The following is a 6095-nucleotide window of genomic DNA, read 5'->3' as shown; positions in this document are numbered from 1 at the left end:
CGGACCATGTGGAAGCTATACAGTAACAAGGAGGAAGATAGTGGTAAACACAGCAAAACAGTTTCGTTTTTCCTGATGCCACGTAGTAGAATTGTTGGATCCTGACCCAAATCCCTGTCCTTCCCTTGGTTCCTAACCAGTTTCTGAATTCTCCTCTCCTTCACCCAAGTCCTCTGTGGCCTGCGGGCTCTGGGCCCCTGGTCCTCTCCTGGCTTTAGCTCTCAGTCTCTGCCCTGGGGACACCGCTGATTTGGACCTGGCCTGGGACCAGTCCCCATCGTGCTGCCATTATCATTGCTGTCATTTACTGGCATTGGCCCAGTCATTCCTCTCCTGTCGCTGTTCCTCTTACCCCCACTCTATGACCCTGATGCCAAAGGGCCTTCTTCCTTCTGGTTTCACTCTTTGATTCCCGGCCTTCTGAAAGAGCTTGCACATAGTGCATTAGCATTCAACTCTGAGCTTTGTTCTTCATTCACTTCCTGCCATGTTTTCCTCCTCTGTAGTTGGTCAAATTCCCTTGAGAGCAGCGGTAGCAGACAGCCCAGGGGCCACCACACAAAGGAGTCACTTTGCTCATCTTTGGCAAAAAGAGAGTCTAAATCCGAGGACCGGCTCTGCCACCTAATCGCAGTATGAGCCTCAGTTTCCTGACCTGCCAAATGTGGGTGATAATCTCATCCCCTTGCTCTCAGAGTTGCTAATGTCACTTGAATTACCATAAGTGAAAACCTTTTGAAAACTACAAAGTAATTTGCAAATTAAAGGGATCCTCCTGAAAGAGAAGCAGGGCTGTGAGCCAAGTTTTTGGCTGCTTCTGGTTTCCTAGATCTTCCCTAAAGCCAGTGCAAACCATGTTTTGGTTAGTGGTTCCTGCTTCCCAACTGCCATTTAAATGGAGATATAGACTGTCCTGGGCTAGGACAAACCGTTTGTCGTTTGTCGTTTGTCGTCTGCCTGTGCACTTCTAACGCTCCATAACTACCAAGAGATTTGCACTTGGATCCCTGAGGCTGTGTCTGAGCTGGGCTGGGGCTGGCCGTCAGTGTAGAGGTGGGATAACTGGCCCATTGCCTTATTGGAATGTACTGTTCATTGTACAGAAGCATTTGTCATATGGATAGCTTTGGAATGTGGGCTGAAAATTCTCAACTTGTTGCAAAATAAAAGTATGTGAGAAGTCCCAAGAGCTTAAAGCAAGCAGGAAATGCCAGTGATGCATGCTGTCCCTGATTATCCAGGCCACCGGGCTGGAGAATGTATTAATGGCAGCACAGATCGCAAAGCTCTGACTAAAGAAAGCAGTAGTGGGAGCCCCTTTAGAGCTGGAAACAGATGTGACAGCATAATGGTCAGAGTTGCATGACATTGAAATACTGAGATGCTTGATAAAAGAGATGACACAAATCATCCACTTCAAGAGTTTTTTTTAAGTGAACTCTGCCCCCAATATAGAGCTCAAACTCATGAACGCTGAGATCAAGAGTCGCACGCCCTACTGTCTCAGCCAGCCAGGGACACCTATTTTAAGGCTTTAAAAAAAGGAAAGTAATTTGGTGAAAATTGTGACCTTCATGGATTTGGTCGTTGGGTCAATGAAGAGCTGGACTTTGTCTAATCTACCCATCATCCTCAGTGTGAAAACAATGTCTTGTATTTAGTAGGTGCCAAATAAACAAACAAATAAATAAGCAGTAATGCATTGATTTTGTGACCAGTGAATGGGAACTCATCTGCCGCTGGAAGGCCAAGATGAACTTCCATTCTCCAGGGCCTCTCTCCATGTGGCTTTTCGTCATTTAGTATCTTGCCCGAGCTTCTTCGCAGCATAGCCATTGGCGATCAAGAGGAAAGTTTCCAATAGGACATTCCTCAGAGCATAAGCATTTATTTTTATTTTTTAAGTTTATTTATTTACTTTGAAAGGGCCAGTGTGAGTAGGGGAAGGGCAGAGAGACAGAGAGGGAGAGCGAGAGAATCCCAAGCGGGCTCCGCGCTGTCCACACACAGCCTGACGTGGGGCTCGAACTCGCGACACTGTGAGATCATGACCTGAGCTGAAACTGAAAGCCCACGCTTAACTGACTGAGCCACCCAGGTGGCCCTGTAAGCATTTATTAATTGAGCTTCTGTTGCCTCTCATTTACTGATGAGCCATTGGCCAAGCAAGTCACATGGCCCAGCCCAGAGCCCATGTGGAAAGGGGTAAGTGTGAATGTTGGAAAGTGACTCATTGAAAGCTACCAATATAAAAGTCTCCTACATGCCTGGTTCCTGTCTGTGGTCACGTGTGGAGCTGGGAGTCTTTGTCATTCAACAAGAGCTGAGCCCAGTTCATGTCTTCCTGCTTCCACGTACAGAGTCCAGAACAAAATGGTCTGATTACCATTTTGCATTTGGGTTCTGTTTCTGATACGTGGGAATGTTTTTAAACATTTTAAACATTCTTTTTAAAATCAGAGCTATAACATTTTGATTTTCTCATGTCTTTTATTTTTCCGTTGAAGCAGAGTGAGTGAGGAGTGGATAGTCTTAAAACGTTAATGGAAAATATTTTTTTGGCCGGAAGTCTGGCTCAACATCAACTCCATTTTTCTTAGTAAGATCCCCTACCAGGGTGCTCCGATCTTTACTGGAAATGCCACCTTCTCCTGTCTGAACCCTGCCCCTCCTCTTCCCCTGCAAAATTGCACAGCAGTGTTCACTGGACAGTCAGCACCTGTCTCTCTACCTTGTTCAATTGTTCTTTAAAATTTTTTTTAATGTTTATTTATTTTTGAGAGAGACAGAGGGCGAGCAGGGGAGGGGCAGAGAGAAAGGGGAACACAGAATCCAAAGCAGGCTCCAGACTCTGAGCTGTCAGCACAGAGCCCGATGCAGGGCTCGAACTCACTAACTGCAAGATCATGCCCTGAGCCGAAGTCAGATGCTCAACCGGCTGAGCCACCCGGGCGCCCCTGTTGATATTGTTCCTGAAATGATCTTGCTCCCAACAGTTGCGTGTGCACTTTTTACTTCAACACTAAATGCTGACAGCTAGAAATACTCTTTCCCTCTGAACTCCCAGCATTTCTCTTGTATTTCTCTTACAGTGCTTATCACTTCCTACCTTTTCTTGCAGGTACTAAATATGCCTTAACTCTGTCCTGGTTCTTTGGGTGTAAAGCCGATGCCATAATTTCCCTGTCTGTGTCTTGTACATAGATACCAGGCTCTCAGTACAAATGTGTTGCCTTCCCACTCCAAAATTATCCACGGAAGCTGGGAACTGAATTTACAAAGAGCTGGATTTCAAGGGAAGGTGATACCCACATTTATTTTATACCTTCTCCATTTACAGGTCACTTTATACTACAGCTGGTACTCATTGACCTCATATTTTACTAAGTGTAATCAGAATACACTGCATGTATGCGCATTCTACTCTCAGTTTAGTAGTTTCTAAGAACAATCTCTCTAAAAGCATACCTTGATTCCATACATTTAGGCAGAAGACCATAATTAGAATTATTCCCAGATTTATAGCTTAGTCCTGATGCTACAACTTTCCTTTGACTTTTAGAAAAGAGCCTTAAATGTACACTGACTATAAATGGAGTTTCATACCCACATGAGATTGTGAGCCATGGGCAGAATTATGATTTATTTGCCTTTAATGCTCAGTGCGTAGGTCAGAGACTGGAGCGTGATGAATGAATTTCAATGTTTTCAGACTGCCAGAACCTATACACTTCGCTGGAACAGCCTGCAAATTTTCTCAGCCCTCTCCCCTCCAACCGATACTCAGCAACAGTGCGCCTTTATTAACTATTTATAAAGGTCAGCCTCCTCTACAGTATTTAAAACACAAAGAACCTTTCAAGAAAGGTGGATTGCTTTTTACTATTAGCAAAAAGTATATAAAAGCTAGGAAGGATAAAAAAAAACCTTTTTGAACATAGGGATTATATTTAATATTCCTTGTATTCCCCACAAAGCCTTCTACAGAGTAGGCGCTCGGTAAATGTTTGATGGTAATGGTAGGAAGTACTCTGTTTTGAAAAAAGATCGCAACTCTTTCGAGGGAATATTGGCACCAGGATCTTAGAATTTCGAATGTGGATTGTGATTAGAACTATGGCACTGGCAAATCACGGGCTCAGTAAATGGGCTTAGCGCTCATTTATACTTTCCAGTTTCTCTGTCCACTCCCTTGGTCTTAAACCTATTCCAGAAATGAACGGGAGATCAAAGCAATGCTGTACCATCTGGTAGTGTTGGGGCTATCTGTGCAACCAACTGCACATTATTAAGCCTGAATAAATATCCTTCAACCTTCATCGTCTTTATTCTCTGATGCTTCCATATCATCCCAGTGCAGGATATCTATTCCTACTTTAGTTACACAGCGTTAGCTCATTAACGTTAACTCATTAGCAACCCTTCAAATCCTACAACCAAAATGCTCTTTGAATTATATCATCGCAGTGTAATATTTATATGGTACACTCCACAAAATATTTTCAATACATTTTATTGGGTATATGTGTTTCTACTGGGGCTGCACCGGTATAGGATAAAGAAATTCATTAATACAATTAAGACTTATTCAGTGTCTATTACTAGGAACAAACGTTGCTTACTATCCGCTTACTATCTGGCCAAGGAGGCAGGCATTTAACAAGCAAATGCAGTCGGCGGTTTTCAGAAAGAGTCCGTGCGAGGTCCAAAGAACACCCACCTTCCAGGTTTGGGTTGAGCAGGAGGGGGGCTGGCAGCCAGGCAAACAACTCGAATATCACCTGGTAACTGCATTCCCTCTGTAGGCTTGGGGAGGGCACCAGAAAGGAGCTGAAATATGCAGGGGATGAATAGGTTTTCTAGAGGCTTAAAAGGGGTGCTAGTGATAGTACTCAGGAAGGCAACTGCTCTCCAAAGCGTATGCATGGAAGAGCCGGGGGAACTCCAGGCACCAAATGGCAGGGGTGGATGGCCATCAGACCATTTCCACCCATTCAGTAGCCTCCTGACAAGCGCCATCATAGCCAGCAGAACTAGTGTGGGTGGGAGTTGATATTGCAGGTAAGACCTCAGATTTTTTTTCTTCCAGAGGCTAAGGCTGCCCGATAAAATACAAGACAATCATTTAAGTTTGAATCTCAGATAAACAACGAGGAATTTTTTAGTCACGTCCCCACTATGTGGGACATACTTGTTCAAAAATCACCTGAAATTCAAATTTTTATAAAATCTGATCTTACTGTACTCTTTATCTGTGTATTTTATTTGCTACATCAGGCAACCCTAGCAGGGTGGTTAAGAACAGACGCGGTTCTGCTGTGGCACAGATAACCAGAAACACAAGGCCAGCATGACCCTGGCTTCTGGTAGCCTTCCCACCCAAAAGTCTCTCCAATCCGAAGCCTCGGAGAACCCGCTTCCAGAAAAGAGACGCTGTAACTAGGCAACCAAGACGCTAACCCACCAGACCTTTGGCAAATTCGGGCGTAGAAGTCCGGTGCATCCTGGGAGTGAGTTTTCTAAGTTCAGCTTCGTTTCCAAAGGTCACCGGACTACAACTCCCAGCAGCCCTAAAGGCTCGCGGCGAGTCACGCTGGGATTTCCGACTTTACCCCGAGGAAGGCTCTGGGTAGGCTGCTTGTGTAAGAAGAGACCAGGGCCGGTTTCTAGCGATCTGCGATACTAAGAATGCATATGAAAGATTAAACCGAGGACTACTACTTTCCATACAGAGAAAGCAAGTGCCTCCGCACATCGCGAAAACATATGCTTACGCGCGCTGACGTTACACCGCGCGCTGAGGGGTGGCACTGAGCGGCGCTTCCGCACGTGACGCCAGCGCCCCATTGTGATTGGCTGCCTCGGGGGCGCGGCGCTCGGGCGCGGACGCCTCGGATTGGTGTTTCGGGGAAGCGGGGTGGGGCTCTGGCTGCAGCCCCGGNGGCACGGCCAGGGGGTGGGTGTGGAAGTCCGGCCCTCCGGACCCAAGCCCCCGCGGGGTGTCCCTAAGGCTCCTTGGCAGCCGCTGCCGCAGTCTGTCCAGAAACTCATTGGCCTTGGATGGTTGCAAATTTTATGGCTATTTCGTATTTGCC

This window comes from Crocuta crocuta, unplaced genomic scaffold (assembly GCF_008692635.1).
Source record: "Crocuta crocuta isolate KB4526 unplaced genomic scaffold, BGI_CrCroc_1.0 scaffold1171, whole genome shotgun sequence".
NCBI lineage: Eukaryota > Metazoa > Chordata > Mammalia > Carnivora > Hyaenidae > Crocuta > Crocuta crocuta.
The sequence above is the reverse complement of the archived record's forward strand: the minus strand, read 5'-3'. Positions refer to the sequence as shown.